The following is a 17,965-nucleotide window of genomic DNA, read 5'->3' on the forward strand; positions in this document are numbered from 1 at the left end:
TTTTTCCCCCCCACAGTAGTATTGCCCACAGGGTGATTTAACAGAAGTCTGCTGATTTTTACCATGGTCCAGCACTTAGCTTTGTGCAGTGCCTCTGTGGCCAGGCACTGCGCTGCCCTGTGCTCTGGTTGCTTCCCCAGAGACAGGGAAAGCAGCAAAGGATGTGGGGTTTCTCCCAGGATTTTGGAAGATGCCTCAGACAATGGTGAGGAGTGGGCCAAAACCCAGGTCCAACCTGGATTCCTCCCTCTGGGTACTCTTCTCGCCAATGCTGACTGCTGATGGATCACAGCAACATGGACATTCCCCTCTCCTTGCTCCCCAGCAGCAGATCGCCAGGAGGCCCTGAAAGAATCTTGTGGGTAAGAGACGTTTTTCCTCACAAGTAATGCCTTTTGAAACTCTGGATTTTGAAATGGCAAGGTCAGAACAGTGCCTCCGATGCCAGGGGCTGGAGAACACCCCTGCAGATTGTACACCAGAGGCTGGATACACTGGGGAAAGTTTCTGAGAAAATTGACAATTAATTATTCCTTTTTAACAAATATTTGTCTTCCAAAGACTCCATTCATTAAGGCTGCCACTGAATCCAGGATTGAACCTGTTATTATTAATCCTAAATTAATTCACATTTGTCTACCATGAACAAAGCTGCTGGCCATCTGATAATCCTAACTTGCTCGGGAAGAAAGAATGAGCAAATGTTATAAGCAGCAGGTGAAATCATACCACAGTTATTAAGCCCTCTTTCAGGGCAAGCACAGGATAGATTAAATTGTTATGTTAGGCCATGTTGTGAGCCCACGTCAATTTTGTTTGAGATCTTATCTTAGCTGAGAACTGTTTCCTCCTAAATTAAACTAAATGCTGAAGACATGAGAAACATATTGACCCAAAGATTCAAAACTTTGGACTCAGCAGCCTTCTGATCTTTTGTTCACAGAGTATCGAGTTGTAAAGCTGCAGAATATTAAATAATCATGATTATCTTCAACTTGCCTAAATTCATTTGTTGTACGGAAACACTGGCATGGATTTTCCTTACTGTTTTTTTCAGAACAAGGTGTTGATTCTGCCTGAAAGCTGGTTTCATTTGCCACAGAACTTACAGTCTGTGGTCCTACGCTTATATTAAGTCTCATGCACTAGCCAGGTTTGGTCATTTATTCTGTCTCTGGTGCTCTTAATCTCCCTTTGCCAAACCCCATTGTCCCATACATAAACAACCCAAATCGTACAGCCACAACGAATGAGCTATACTGGTACTTCATTCAGCTGTTATCATGCACAAGCAGTTCTTGAGATTCAGAAATGCACGGTAATTCACCTGGGATAAGAAATCAGATTTAAAAATGAGCTGAACAGACATTTTTAGGAATAAGAAAGTTTCTAAATAAACCAGCTTTTTAATTCTGCCTTTTCTATATTAGTACTGTAAATCAATATAGTCTGCACTTGGAGGAACCCAAATGAGTTTGAATTGTCATAATTAAATATTGTCTTATTTCTCCCAGCACAGCCAAACAAGGAGTTTTACTCCTGACACAAGACTTTTCTCAAGTAGGGACAACTTACTAACTTACTACAGCAATGATTTAAGCTCCAAGTGGTTCCACATTTTTTAAGAAAACAAATCATCACCAAAATGCATAGCACAACTCATCCCTGGTGTCAAGCACTGAAGAGATGGAATAATAGAAGAAGTAATATTATATAGCTGCTTTTAAAGGCAAATATGATGACTGCACATTAAATAATGTGATCTACCCAGCTGGACTTCCAGTTATGTACAGGAAAACCGTGTTCATCCATCACTTCACCCACCTCAGCTATAACACTGGTGAATGCCCAACTGGTGGGCATTAATATTAAGCCATAAGTTGGAATGGGAAGAAAAGGGGAGTGCAAAGCTGTATATTAGCTTAGACAAGTGTGATGCCATTGCCAGGCTGAATTCGTTGATGACACCAGGCATTAAGTAAATAAATCTTTACCTACCAAAGCAACAGTTCGCTGCCTTTCAGGAACGACAGCCAGGAGGCAATGCAGCAGATTTACAACAGCAGGTATCAACGCACTGGCTGGAAGCCCTGAGCACAATACAGTGATTCAAAATGGAAGCACACCTTTACCCTGAAAAAAAAACATTTTTTCTTATTTTAGTCTCATTGCAAATGTTCAAGAGTTTGGGTTTGATCTTTTTGGCTGGGGTAAGGGTTTCTGTCTGTGAAGTATTGAGCACACAGAGCCAGCCATTTGGGGATTTTCTATTCTCACCTAGCAAATACTATGGAGATGCTCAATGGCACAATGGGGGGGCTGTGTGGGAGGTCAGGCCCTTCTGTGGGTTCTGGTTTGCTCCAGACATGTTACCTGTAGTGGTTTCTCCACTACACTGACTCCCCTCCCCAGTGAGCATGTGTGTTGGAACTATCAGTATGTCGAGTAGCTATTGCTGGTTTTTACCAGCAAGGTAAAATGAGGTACATTATTTGGCTCCTCTTCTGTAAGATTTTCTTCCCATACATCTTAATGCCACCATCCTTTTCCCTTAATAACAACATAAATGAGTACTCTATTGGTGTAATTACAATAACGGTTCTTTTACTGCAAATACTAGAAGCCTGTAACCTGTAATTCACTTTTCCTGATACTCCTTTATTCTAACACTAGACATGTTATTTTAAAATGTCTGGGACCTCAAAGCTAAATTTATATAGTGATATGTATGAGCAATGGGAACTAAGCATCCTCCTTAGCCCAGGCTTTAGAACTAAGCAGCATCTCTTTGCCAACTGGAGCTTAGTTCACCCACCAATACCATAGTCACCACTCCCACCAGGGCTGCAGTGTGAGAGTTAAGCAAGAGGAAGCATCTCTATTTTAAGGTAACAGCCTATGAAAGACTTACTAGCCAGCAATAAGCCTTCTTTTGCATTAGTCCACAGTAGATCCAGGTGCAATAAGTGTATTTGCTCTCTCTATTGTGAATCTGCCATTCCTTTTGTAACACCAATTCTCCTTCTATTTCAGGGATGAACCTAAGAGGCTGGAGAAGTGCTACATGGACTGTGCCTGTCCTGGCCCACCTCATCAGTGCCTTGAGCTGTGTGAAGCCCCAAGAACCAAGCCACCACCAAGGGCATGACTGGGTGCTTGCTCCTCTCATGGACCATACCTGAAGTACAGCGCCAAGGTTCATCCGTAGCTTCTGCAAGTAGGAGCACTTTGTGTAGGCTCACATCAGTGTGCAGCACACACTTTGTGTAGGCTCACTCTAGTTTACAGGTGTAGTGTTGGTGATGAGCGAGACAATAATGTAAAGATAACCCATGCAAACCCTTTTCTAGAACTGACATTGTTTCATCACTTTCTCTATTTTCTGGATGAAGCAGCCAGCATGAGGAGGGCATGCTGGCGCACATCCCACTTGATAGTTGAAAAGAACAAACTGACAAATGTTTCTAATTTGCTGAAGTTTATCAACATCCCAGTGAATAATGGGTGAATGATATTTTCCTTTGGCTATCCATAGATGTACATGGAAATGCTGATAAACTGACACTTAGTCCAGGGACTGTACAGAAATATATCAGATACAATATTTCTGGTGAAAACCTTTATGGAAAGTGTTTCTGCCCCACGCCCCTGCCGGGAGACACACAGTGATGCTCCCTGAGACCTGGCAGCCCTTTGAAGTGAGCATATGGCCCGCCCAGCTCTTGCAGTACCACTGCATGGTGAGTAAACATGCTGCAATGTCAGAGCAAGCAGTGGGCTGGTTAATAGCAAGAAGTTCTCTGGCTCCTTCCAACTTTACCGACACTTTGGGAATGGATTCCCCTTCTCTGCTGCTGAGGCGAACACTGTTTGCAGAACAGGCAGGAGAAAATGGAGATGATCTCTTTGGGGGCAGGTGGTGTTTGTGGCCCTCTCCCACATAGCTGCTGCTGCAGCAGAAGGCTCTTGGTGTGTTAGGAGATGTGATTTCTGATGGACCAACATTGCCTGCTTTTTTTTTTTTTTTTTTCCTTTTTAAGATTCAATGTTATCTGTACGGTAACGAGAGGAGGGACCTGAAGGTAAAACCCCCACCGTTGGTGCAGGTGGTGAAGGGCAGATCAGCGGCTGCAGGAGCTGCATCTCTGAGGCAGCTGACAAAGCCAGGCTGGTTGGTGTGTCGGTGCTAGCAAACAGATCTGGTCCTGCCCCTCCGCTTCTTGCACTGGCAGAACACGGCACTGAAATCACTGGAGCAGGGATCGGGCCAGGAATGAGCGGCTGAGTTGCAAAGCAAATCAATTCCTGCCAAAAAAGTTCAGCTATGCTCAGAAGTATGTAAAGTGTCTGATTTGAGAAGTGTCAAGTAGCATTTGTGACCAATTATCCAAGATGAAGGGGGCAGAGCTATGTTTACATGTACTAATCTTCAGCCAAAGTTTGAAAACTCCAATTCATGGACACGCATCAAATTTCCTTTCCAGGCTTGGCGTTTGCCTGTATGCACGCACGCACATTGCTCGGGGATGACAGGAAAACATGATTACGACTTGCAAATAATACAAATAAAAAAAAAAGTGAGGTGAGCTGCCATGCAGCAGCAGCATGGTAATTAAGCCTATACTATGATAAGTGGGGGAAAAAAAAAACACAGACTGCTGTATGAGTAAAATAGCTTTATCAGCTGAGCTGAAATATTACGGGTGATGTCTCTGCATTGTTATTTTCCACAACCTGTGAAGCCCTGGGAAATGATCTACACAAAAGAATAAGAAATGAAAGCTGCCTCTGCCATCTTCTGTTTAATTAACACAGGTATACCAATTTAATGCAATTAATCAAGATAGTAGGGATTAAACAGTAACTCACAGTTGACAACGACAATGTTATCAATGCTATGGGCATAGAAGGGCTAGAAAATGTGGTGACTGGAAGCACTGTGGGCACGAACAAGCTGACTAGTTTTGGGTGGGTTTCAGGGGTTTGTGCATATCTATTGAAATTTAGGAGCAGCTGATTTTTCATTTGGCTGAGTGTTTTTCTGCCCTGCCCTTCCCTTTCCCCTCTTGGACCTTGCAGGGTAACCCCCAGAGCAGCAACAACTTTTAAACTGATTCCTCTTTCTTCTAACAGGTTCCTGATGCCAAAGGTCTGACCTTAAAATGAGCAGCACACAGGGCAAGAACGGGCACTGCAGCGAGCTCCTGGCCTTCAACCCTTCCACACACGGCTATTTTGGTAACCAGAATGCTGTAGTCATGTTGGGTAAAGGAATAGAGAGGGATTTCTCAGCATATTAACTCTACCAGTGCTGGATGCTGTGTCCCTATATAGGTTGCCTGCCTCTATATAAGACCTTAAGGGCAGATTTTCAGAAATCTTTGGATTTCTTGTCTGCAGGAGAGGCACAGCCCCATTCACTACAATGCTACTCTCCTCATTAATGTTCATCAGGGCTTGAAGTACTGGGACCACTGCTGCTGGCTAAGAAGATGGCTAAGTTTTCTGGGCTCATTCTCTTGGCTTAAGAAGGTTAAATTGGGTGATAATGAGTAGTAACTGTGCCCCTTTTTACAGTGAGGTAGACACTTTCCTTCTAGTAAACAGACAGGGAGATGAGCCTTCTCATCTTGCACAGGTCACCAGACAGCCCTGGGATGGTAAGGGTTATTGGTCATTTACCAAACTGTTTGACTTGGTTCATGGGTGAGAGATGAAAAGCACTGTATTGTGCTACCAGTCCCCAGGGCCAGCCAGTCCCCCTAAAGCAGCATTTTATTTAACAAGGCAACTGCTGGCCCATGGGAACCAGGGAGTTAAGGAAGAGAGGACAGTCACAACTGTAAATGCTTCCTTTGAGCAGATGTCTTAAAGCCGCCCTGAGCCTCACTGCTTCAGTGCTGCAATAGGTGCTCCAGAACACTCAATGGCCAGAATGCTTTTCCCATAAGTTATTCCCCTTCTTCCCACCAAAATTTCCATTAGGTTAATGCAGTGTTTCTCTCTATCCTGGTCTGTTTTGCTCCATCTTGCTGGGAGATGTCCCTTGCTGTTGCAGTGTGAACCACGAGATATTCGGAAGTTGCATTTGTTGTTTGCTAGCGTTACTTCATTGTGGTAATAATGCATCTGCTGAGTCAGCTTTTTTTTTTTTTTTTTAAATTTAATAGTCAATTTCCAACAAGCTTTTGTTGCCCAGTTCCTGCCAATAGCCAGGAAACAAGCACAAGTCAACACAGAAAATGAACGACTAGTAGGTAAGTGAACAAAGTAAATGCAGGCCATTCATGTGACAGGATCCAATTCATTTTTGTGCCAGGTAGATTTTTTTAAATGGGACTTCTCCCAGCGGAGAGCTCACACTGCTCAAGGCCTGCTTCACTATAAAGACAACACAATTATTCAGGGTTTATTATTACTTTTTATCACTAGTTTTCCAGCCACGAGAAGCAAGGGCAGAGGTGAGATCAGGACCCAGTTTACTGCCATGCACTGTACACACTGTACAGTATGCTTTGCCCTAAAAGCCCTATAAAAGGTGCTATCTGCTTCACGTGGCTGACAAACACACCCAGGATGAGGACCAGGCAAGTCTGAGTGCAGAACCCATCAGAAGAAAAACCAGGAACCCAGCCCGAGCTTCTGTCCTGGGATCCTGATGCCTCTTGGTTCCTTTAAAAAGTAAACATTTACATTTTACTTTTGTTTGAATCACCAAAATGATCAACTGAATAAATGCTGCATCCTTTGAAACACTATTTATTGTATTTATAGGAAATATTATCCCAGGCTAGTGGAGATTATTAAGAGTAATAAACTCATCAGGAAAAAATGTAGGTTGGGTGTGACTGAGGAACTTGTGTTTTATCCTGCAGTGCCACTGCAATCCCTGGTTGTGCAGTCCTGGGATCTTCTGCTATCCTACTCTCTGCTTTCAGGCTGTGGTTGAAAGAGCAGCTTTCACAGAGAAATGTGAATACTATTTTGGGGTAAGTGGATTTTTACTCAATTTGGGTTTTATGTAATGTATGAAGTCTGTACAAAGCCCAGCATTAATCCCAGCCTAGTTGTGAAAACACGTTTTGGACAACCTTGTCCAATCCCATAAAGCATACCTGTGTGCCGTAGTGGTACCTGCTCCATTTATATATTATAATTATAATAATAATAATAATTATTTTTTTGCTAGGTCAGCCCTTTCAGAGTTCACATTTAATTTGTAAAGGATTCTGTATCACACATCAGTTGTGCTATCTCTCTACCTTCTGATCAACTGAGAGATTTTCTTAAGACTATTTATATTTTAATTTATTAGAACATTTCTCTACTTCCTTATTTGAATAACTGAGGATTTTACAAACATAATATGATCTAAAAATAACTCTCCAAGACTGAATGGATACTCATTATCATTTTCTCTTTAGTACTGCAAGTCTTGGGTTATCTTATGCAACCTTTACATGTTGGCTAGTGTTTTACTCTTTCGTAGCTTTGCTCAAATACGAAAGGTAGTGATAACAGATAATGTGTGTTATAGGTTTCTTTACAGATGAAATCAATGAAGTGTCCTGAAGTCTGGTAACTACTCAATACCAGCAGCCTATATGGCCCTCTGTGCTATTACTGCTGCTTTGAACCAATTTATTTAGCCATTTTGACTTTACTCAGATGCATTCCTTCCTGCTGCCACAGCAGGGATACAGAAGGTTTTAAACCATGCAGTCATTTCCATCCCAGATTTCATGAGGGGTTATTCTTGTCCGAGTGATGAATCATTCATACATCCTTCTATGGATTCCAGGTGAGTTACTCACATTTAGGTGCTTCCAAGTAATACACAGAAAGGTGCTGAGAAAATGACAAGTCTCTGACCAGTCAGGAAGCTCAGCAAAAGTAAATCTGAGCAAAATGCTTGCACTAGGGCTCAAAATCTTTCTAGAGACCTGGGGACAAAGGGCTTCTGCCTTCAAAACAGCATGGCCAGCAGGGAGGTGAGGTGCTTGCATTACTGACTGACCATCAGCTGCCCTGTCCTCAGAAACAGTTCAGGAGAAGACTGAAAGTACCTGAAGGTATGAGAAGGATAATTAAGTTTCATTGTGGGAATGAGTGTAATCCGTCCAGACAAATCTAGGAACTAATATTGAAAACTAGTATCTGAATATTAAAAATTAGTAATTTTTGAATAAGGATGTCCATCAGGATGGTAAATTTAGGGAGTAAAAAAGCAGCTGTGCTTGATAGATCATCTCTCCATCTTCCTCTAACCCATTTTGTCATTCTCTTTCTCCCTGTTATGTTATTGAAAAAAAAAACAAAAAACAAAAAACAAAACAAACAAACAAACAAAAAAAAACAACAAAACAAACCCCAAAGTATAAAATCTAATATTGATAATGCTTTAGCTTCGTTTCAACCTTCTCTTCTCATAATGTTTTTTTCCCACTGTGAAGATTCCCCCTATGAGATAACACAGGCCATGGTGATGTTAGCCTTGCAGGACCACATTTGCTGGCAGCACAGCTGTATTTTGGGGGATCTCCAAGGAGGCCAGCTTCCCACTCTTCTGGGGCTCTTAAGGATGGTTTTGAACTGGCATGAGAAATCACCTGGCGCTCAGAGCAGAGCAAGGGTGTGTAGGACAGTATTTTCTCTGTGCCTTCTTTGCTGAGCAGAATAGCTGCTCTATAAACAAATGTGAGTTTTGCCTCATTCTTACACAGTGTGAGTTATGAAAGCCCACTCTAGACATAATGAATGTATAGATCATTTTGACCAGATCATAATCTATGAGTAAACGTTCCCTGAAAATGTATAGTTGAAATAAAGAACTTCTTGCTACTATTACTGTATCAGTATCAGGGATTACTGATGAGGCCAACATGATCCTGAGGCTTTGTGCTAACAATGTTTAAATACAGTGCAGAAGTAGCTACAGAGTTTGGTTAGCAATTTACTTTTCATGTTAGTATATTTAGGGTTTATGCTCCTGGAAACAAAACCTGAAGCTATGCAAGGTTTACCTGTCCCCAGACTTTACCACAAGCCCCAAATTTAAGTTCACCGGGAGGCCCATTAACATTTATATAACTTTTCTATTAGGTTCCCCTGATTTTGGTAACAATATTAATAAGCAAATCACGTAGTGATATCTCAGAGCCCTATTCCCTCTGCAAATTAAGTACCTACAACACCTATGACTTCTTCACTGTATAGAAGAAGCCTGAGGACACCAGGCTGAGACCTATGGCTGATTGCCACCACAGCCTCTAGGCCATGGGTAGGTTAAATTTAAAGAAGGTGGCACTTAAGTGACATCTGTGTGACATGTGCTGTAGTGTCCAGAGACTGGACTTTATGTATTCTGCTCTAAAGCTAGAGAGCAAGTCACTAGGAAAAAAAAAATGGAAAGAAACACGAGGGAATAAAAGTACTTTTGAAAGAGAAGAAATCTACATTTCAATGAAAATCCTTTCAAGGCATTTCAAATAAGAGTCTGAGAGAAATAATTACAAAGTTTGGAGAGAAAGAACGTTAGCTTTGATATCTTTTTCTTCTATGAAGCAATTAAAATAAGCAATTTTTCAAATACTAAGCAGAAAATTACTAATGGCTGAACCCAAAAGCTTTCATTTCCTTCTTGGGGCCTTTATTCTTCTAAAAAAAGACAAAAAAATGTGAAGGTGGTTTTCCAGATAGATTAATGCATAAAGCAGTCGCTAGTTGGATGTCATAAAAACTACAGCAGCATAGAATAGCTGAGATTAAGAGCTAGATTTAAATCATGCAACAGTCCAGTTAATATCAATGTCTAATTAAGAAATGCATAAGAAGTCTGTAATGTTGATTTGATGGAGAAAAACTCTAATAGGGTTTCTTTTGGAATTTTCCATTTCAATTGCTGTGTAGACTTTTAATGGATGTCCTATCCAGTCTTTGGTATTAGCAGGAATCATCCTCAAATTAAAACCAGGGCCAAAAATGGAACACAGGTAGACAAATTAGCTTGTCTGGGAAGCAGTCTGGGTAGCATGACAATGTGAGCTCAAGCTGAAATTTTAGAACAAATAAAAGAGAATAAATGTCTCAAATCTGGCATGGAAACCCTATCTGCTTATCATTTTAAACAATTTAAAACCCTGTAATTTCAAACAATGCAGTGCTAACCCATTTCCTCACCTCCCTCAGCCTGCCCAAATCTCTGACAATTCATACGTAGAAATCCACAGACCATTAAGAATTATTAATTAGCCTTTTTAAATAGGAAGACTTTCTATAGCCATGTATATTAGCAGCATGTAGAGGTGGGCTCTTTTTTGCTTTCAGTGGGGTTTAGAGCACACAGCTCCCTATCACCATCAACGAATGCCATTAAGCTCCCACTCTTTTCCGGGTAACTAAAGCTCTAAAACTCTTTGAGCAAAACGAAACCCGTGGCATCTGCCACAGATCATCCAGGATGTTTGGTCTCTAGGTATGAAAGGGGAACTGGTTTTACACCGCATGCCATTGACACCCTGAAGTTGTTACGTTATAAGCAGTGTAACTGTGAGCATGTACAAATCCACACAGCAAAGAGGGAGGAAGCATAGCACTGGATTAAAGCAGCAGTGTATTTGTTATCGCCACTTTGTTGTTGACCCAACAAATCCAGAGGGAATTATCTCAAGAATCCAGGAAGACAGCAAACTCAAAATAACCCCTATGACCTAGGGAGCGAGCACGCTGGGGAGTCATTTTTAAGTTCATTAGAGCACATTAAAATACAACACACTGGCCATGGTAAAGGAAGGCATATTATTCCATCTGTCTATATATTTCTTTCCAATACTAAATTCATCCAGAGACCTTTCAGAATTATACCATTAAGCCTTGACACTTCACTTAACAAAAAAAGTAGGAAAGACTAGAGGTAAAATCACAGTAACAGTGAAAGTTCAGCACTTCTGAGTTGCCATCATTGACTGAAATGTCGGGGTCTAAATCCTTACCTGGCTTTACTCCATCGACCAACGAGGCACAAATACTCACATAGCAATGCTGTGGCACTGAGAGTGCCCCAAGGAATTTTCTCCTTCAAAGAGAAGGGAGCTAGGACATTCTAAGCGAGGTGTCTACCCTCTGAATGATATGAAGGTCTAATGTGGGGACATTCGGGTCAAAGGAGTTTGATTTTTTTTTTTTTTACAACCCCTCCTACTTGACTGTATGACTCGGGAGCTACCATGGACAAAGATGCTTTTAAATCAAAGTGGAGCACTGCTTTTGTGGGGTGCTCTCCCTGCAAGCTTGGATTTATGCAATACTTAGAAAATAAGAGCACGAAGCAGGCTGCCTTTTGCAAAAGCATGCAACAGAAAAATAAACAAACCTTAACTTGCCCAACACACTTGAGAGCCACAAAGCTGCTTAGTTTTATTAAATGAGAGCACAATTTCTTCTTTCCTCCATAAAACTGTCCTTTCAGACATTACTACAGTCATGACCTCACTGCAGCCCTTGGATTCTTTCTGAAAAGATTAAAATGAACTAATATACCAGTGATCTCATCAAAGCGTAAAGGACATCTTATGGAGGGGGGAAAAGACATCAGGAGAACCTCGGTGCTTCATCTGCATAAAGACAGTAGCAAAAGGCCTGTAACATTGTGGAGAAGCACTAAAGATACAACACCTGAGAGGCATTTTTCCACCTTATGAACTCTTAGGATTTGTCCTACCTGATCCTACCTACCACCCTTTTAGCTGCCTCCACGATCCATTCTCTTCCTTTTCCTCCTGCCTTTATGAAAACCTTCCTTTGTCTCTTCTGTGCCCTTCATCCAAGTTTTGGCATACCTGACTGTTCTTTGAATCATGTGCACTACTATTCTCAACTACTTCCAAAATACATTTACAGGATATATATACACAATGCTATTACACAGAAATATTCACACACTTCATCTGTAGCTTAAGTAATCCTGGCTAAGGATGTGCTTCCTACTTGTCTATGCAGTTCAGAGGCCAAGGGCCTGGATCATGGCAGCCTCATGTACTTTGGGGCACCTTCTATCAGAAACCAGGAGGGCAGGCAGGGAGAGATGCTTTCTGTTTTCTTCAGTAGGAAAAGCTGTATTGGTGTAACTGTGAATCCCACCACGTTTTAAAGGTTGTGACAGATCATTTGGTTGAAAACAAGACAACCTTCAGAACACGAGAACAGTGATAGTAACGCAACCTTATCTGTTACACCCGTAGGTGCACCTTGCTCTGGCCTGAGATCTCTCCAGTAAGCAACAAGGTGATGAACTGGTTTCCTGACTCACGCTGAAGGTCACGTAGGAGCCCCAGGCCCACCTCGGTGTGCCCGCCCACATCCCCTGACTTTTCAGGGAGGGACGTGCCGGTGCGGCCATTCCTCTTCCCAGGTGGCCCTATTACCCCAGGCAGGCAGGAATAGCTGCCGCCACTGCCACCGCCCGATCACTGTATGCTTGGCAGGAGGAGACAAAGCTGCTCATTTCCATCTGTGACACTTCTCAGCCAGGAAGAAAGCTGCTGGGCATCAGCCTGTAGGCTGGGAGGCATCAGAGCAGCCACCTGTTAGATGCTGACAAAGAAACCTCCCAAACCCATCAGGCAGAGATGAATTCCCAGGACCAAAGGAATCTGATACAAAGGGTGGCAATGCCTTTCTACCCACCCAACATGATTTGTTCCTCCTAGATGAGGCAGCAGACAAACACATCCGGCCCCATATGCTCCTCAGTTTTTAGATCTGCTTTGGTGAGGAGAGTCCTGATCAGTAGGATAGGATAATATGTGCTGCAGCCCTAGTAGAAGTCCATATAGCCCAAGGAGCAGTGCAGAGCATCTGCTACCACCAAGGAAGCAGCGGGCATAAAGCTGTTGGTTTGTCTGGAGGCACAGACTTATCAGCACTGAGGTGGGTGGGAGAGCTCTGGACATGCACCAAGATCTCCTCTCCCCACAGATTTACCAGCTCAGCTCAGCCCAGGCCAAAGGAGCAGGGACAAGGTCCTGGGCTCTGCTCTGAGTTCACTGCTCTATTGATTCCAAAGCGGTATTTACAGCAGATCAGGATCCTGAACTGAGCCTGGCCTGTCAGCTGAAGCTGTACAAACTAAGTCATATATTCCCCAACTACAGATAAAAGCAATGGCCAATTTTAGCCTAACGATCACTTCTGCCAAAGGAAAGAAACTCTTTGAGGTAAGTTCCCTGGGATATAATTCTTTCTTTACAGGTTAAAGCAGGGGTGTAGCTAATACATATCTGAGTCGTAACATGGATTTGCACCTTTCCCATTAAATACAACTGGTTCATGTCCAACGAATCACTTCTATTCCTAATGCTCACTTATATCTTTACAACTTCTGCATTAGCTGCAGGTGTGAAATGCCAACTGATCCAGACTTCTCTTGTTGTCAGCAGGAGTAATGAATGTAAAGGCCTGATTTTCAGAAGTGAGGTGACCAGCATCTTGTGACTTGCACATCTGCTTCAATAAATAAATCTGTGGAGATTTGCAAGGCTCAAATATGCACAAAATGGGATGAGTTCTCTGGGGTCCATACCTAAAAACTGTTCACACTCCTCATTTAGTAGGCAGGTCACCATTTGCTCTCTATACAAAATATTGGCTCTTTTATAAGAGTAATCAGAAATATATTGGTTAAATGGAATGTAACCTACTATTCCAATAGCAACTAATATGAATTAAAACCACGTGATTTCAAAAATCCATATCATACTGTGAAAAGCCCTCAGCAGAACACGTCAGAGTACTTTTCATGAACATCTAAGATCCCAGACCTGAGATGATGCTCAAAACATACACTTCCTTAAAGAGGTTGTTAAAAACATTTTCATAATAATCAGATGAGATGCACTTTTCATACTGGGGAAAGGAAGCAGTTGGTTTGTAATAACAAGTGTTGGGAAAAGGCTATTAAGGTTCAAGGAACCGTGCTGTTGCAGACAGAATGGCTTGTACGTACCTTCATGGAAGTGGCTATTGAATCAAGGTGTCTTTTTCCCCTGAAACTTACACCAGAAATTCAGTGCAAAGACTTTTTGTGTTTAATCGGGCTGACTTCATTACCCTCCTGAGTAATAGAAATTCCACTTGTTTCCCTGAGTGGTGGAATACATACACATGAAAAGAAAAGGGGAAAAATAAGAGATGTGGATTTTCTTTGGGTGAAGTAATACAGGAGAAAATAGGGCTTGACAAGCGTTTGAGTATAATATGCTTTGGGTTTTTAACAAAAAGTCCAAAGAAACATGCTTGAACAAACATTTTATAATGCATACCTGTTAGTTTATTTTTGTTGCCACATATAATTGAAAAACTTACAGACAACTCATAAGACTTTTAGTTTCCGTTGAGAAGTGCCTTTTCCAAGATAATTCTGTAGGCTATTACTTTAGCCCACTGGGTATCATGTAGGCAAGGTGTAAGATTATGCACATGAATATTTCTGTCTACCACTTCTGTGTGCTGAGACAATATCAATTTATACTTTCTTCTGTCATTGGTCCTTATTCCATAGAGGATATTCTTAATTACCAGCAAGACAATTTGGTAATATCATCTGAAGTGTTACAGCATCATTCCTGTGATGATTTACACCTACTTAGTCTGATCATTGAATTTTAAACCATATATTAAGCGCAGAAGGTGGAGGATATGTTTTTTTTCTCTACAGGACACCCTTTCTATTTTTATAGAATTACTCTCCTTTAACTTATTGGCAGGGTTCTTCTGAAAGATAGAGTTTTTGAACACAAAGACACCATTGCTGAACATTTGAGCTGCCCTGAAAAATTCAGAGCATGCTCCTATTCCAGTTCTAATCCACTCAGGTCTAAACGCCTAAATGCTAATTTTGACGACCGTGCATGAGGGACATGCTTTTATGGGGATTCTAAAGAATACAAAACCAAAAATACCTCAGCTGCAGAAGCAGCTCACTGTATTCCTTCCTCCACTTTCTGATTATGGTTTTAAATTTATTCAATCCTTGCAGGTTTACTCCAAAGTCTTTGGGAATGATGGGAATTATTCTATTGACACCAAACTCTGCTTTCTACTGGATTATGGAAGATGTTTGGGCATCAGGTTTGCTGGCAGTGGCATGCTAATGAAATGGGGAATTTTATAAACACATCAGGGAGGGTAAGTGCCCAATAGAAAAGATGTCATATAGAGATCCAGAAATTAGTCTGCTTGTAACAAATAAACTAAGGAATGCTTACTAACGAGTCATGAATTTCTTTATAATTGTTTCCACATTTGGGGCATTTTTTTTTCCCTAAATAATCTACAGAAACCCTGCAATCGAATGGAGTTTTGGCCAGGGCTATGATCAGAACATCACATCTCATGTAACAAAAAATAACATGTTGAGAAAGATTTTTTGCTGTTCAAATTACTTTTCCAAAGCTTTATTTCAATCTGAAGCCATTTGCTTATCCTCCTCCTCATTTCCTATTTCTAAGATAAAAACAGGAGTTCATATCAATTTAGAAGAGTAATAAAACTAAAGAAAATTCAGGCAGAACTGTAAAGCACAGTCTATTTTAAAGTTCCAAGTCAGATAATAAGAATCTGTTTTGTGCTGTACTTCCCTCATGAACTCAGCTTTCCATAGTGCATTCAGTGTTGTAATAATGCAAATCAAATACAAATTTTAATAACTCCTTCCATTAAAATGATCTATTAATGTTTTAAGACTCCAACACTTATGAGCATGATTCTAATTGCATGATTTTGCTCCAGGCAGGTTTTGCAGATCTGTCTGATCATCGGATATTTGCACTGCTAGGATAATTTTAAATAAGTTATTTTTTGGAAGAGTTTCAGTAACAAGAGTTTTGTTTGATAGTGGTTGTCTTGTGGGTAATTGTATGTATCTGCTTCCATGTGAGGAAAAAAAAAAAAGCTAAATTTAGAACCCTTGGAAAAGAAGGTGGCTGAGGTTTATAAAATGAAAAATGCTGTGAAGAACTTTCTGAAGAGGAAAATGTTTACATAAGGAGCAAAAGAGGCTTGAAGTCAACAAAATTTTATATTTTTTATGCAGCCCAGTAAGGTTGTGGGACTTTCTGACACAGAACAACAAAAGGAAAATAGATCAGGAGAACTACTTTGTGTTTGACTTCCTCTGACGTTTTTCTGTAGATTTGCTAGGGGTTTCTGCCCCAGGCAGCATAACAGGCATGCTGGACCTTGGGTCTAACTCAACACAGTTACTTGAAAGTGAGGCAGATGGTTTTTTGAAAGCTTGCTCCTCTCTCCGCAAAGCTGTGCAAAACCTTAGGTTCTCATCACTCTGCAAAGAGGGATGTGCAAAATGAACAGGACAGGCCTTGTAAAGAGGGCAGGCAGGGCAGCAGAGCTGCAAAGAAAGCATCTGCTGAGTGGCTCGTGAGCCCTTACCTTGATGCGGTCCCTGGGCTTTATCTCTGGCAGCCAGCTCTTGGCTGCCAGCTCTCCTCAGGCAACCTGTTTTCCCCTTGAGCATCACTCAAGATCTACACCAGCTTTCCCTCCTTTGATGACCAAAACATCAACAGTCTTGCACTCATGATTCAACATTTCTTCTGTACAGAATTTACCCCAGCTATTGTTCATGACAAATGCCTACATAAGCCTCAAACAAATGAGCCTTAAAACTAGTAGTAGTCTTTTTTTTTTTTTTTTTTTTTTTTTTTTTTTTTTATGGGGTTAAAGGATTACTATTTAGTGAATGTTGCTAGTTGTACAGCAAAAAGGGATTCCTTGTCTGCAAAACCAAGATGTTACTCAATGTGTAGGGCTTTACCCACTCTGACAGTGCTAGTTCTTCCACTTATTTGGCACATCAGAAGAGATTTCCTCTGATGTTTCCTCAGGTGTGCATTTTTCTTGCAGGATGGAGTCCTATCAGACTTACTATGGAGCTTACATACCAGCAAAGAAAGTGGGCAAGCTGTGCAAAGCCTCCTACATTATTTTTAGGTTAATAGAAATGCTTTGTGCAAGGTCACAAAGTTCTTTACTGTTCCTCTTCAGAAGCTATCCCAAACAAAACCACCCTGAGATACTGAATTGATGATACAAATGGATTATGTTTAGGGTTTCCCATGAAAACCTTGTATTGGATAAAGCCAAACAGGCAAAAAGGTTTGGAGGGAGCAACTCAGTTTTCATGAGGCTTCCCAACTGAAAAAGAGTTAAAGATGTTAAAGATGCATCAAAATCATGTAATGTGCCCTAATAGATACTTTTTGAAATTAATATTTGCTTTGAAATATGCTTTCATTTAATTTTTTAATTCATAAATGAAAGCAAAAAATGAAATATTTTGAAATTACTGAAGGAAATGATTCAGTGACTTTTTTTCCCTCAAACTTATTGGTTTGCCAGAGAATTAGTTGGAAAAATGAAATCTTGAAAACTCCCAAAGGATAGAAAAAAGTACTTCTCTGCTAGCGACAAAATGAGAGGAAAATATAAGGACATTTTCATTAGCACAAAGATTTACTAAAATACTCACATTTTCATGGAAGTTGCACAGACTTGAACTCAGACACACTTAGGGTTCCTTTCCAAGTGTGATGCTTACGTACGGTAAGTGACAACTTTTTTTTTATTACACTTGATCATCTACACTCCTAGATAAATATCTGGAGGTGTTCCAGCCCCCACAGGGCTTAGTCCCTTTTTCATACATTGTCACAAGAAGGACGGAAAGCATGGGCAGGGAATTTCACACAGTTTTAGTCCACAGACTAATGTGTTTAAACAAAAAATGATAATTAACTCTGTAATAATTTAAAAGTGGGTTATCCAAGATGAAGGAGCCCTGGATGCCAAGAGGGGCTAGGCTTTGTAGGGGGCACACAACAGCTACACTGTGCAGTGTTAACGGTGTACGGAAGGAACATCCTTAGATGTTAGCTCAGTTTGTCGGTAA

The 17,965-nt window shown here is 41.1% G+C and overlaps 1 long non-coding RNA gene across 10 annotated transcripts in view; it reads left to right on the forward strand.

Annotated features, from left to right (window-relative positions):
* The window catches only part of LOC311442774, a 37,559-nt gene extending 22,297 nt beyond the window's left edge, over positions 1 to 15,262 (forward strand). For 4 of the 10 annotated variants that reach the window (XR_014696842.1, XR_014696845.1, XR_014696847.1 and 1 more), the window contains 6 exons: positions 17 to 362; positions 3,034 to 3,740; positions 5,134 to 5,238; positions 6,171 to 6,257; positions 6,876 to 6,989; positions 12,240 to 15,262. This is a non-coding gene — a long non-coding RNA (uncharacterized lncRNA). The remainder of the gene's footprint in view (positions 1 to 16; positions 363 to 3,033; positions 3,741 to 5,133; positions 5,239 to 6,170; positions 6,258 to 6,875; positions 6,990 to 12,239) is intronic. The other 6 variants (XR_014696844.1, XR_014696846.1, XR_014696849.1 and 3 more) reach the window with 4 other exon arrangements.
* Positions 15,263 to 17,965: the final 2,703 nt, after the last annotated feature.

This window comes from Aythya ferina (genome assembly GCF_964211825.1).
Source record: "Aythya ferina genome assembly, chromosome: 11".
Classification (NCBI taxonomy): Eukaryota; Metazoa; Chordata; class Aves; order Anseriformes; family Anatidae; genus Aythya; species Aythya ferina.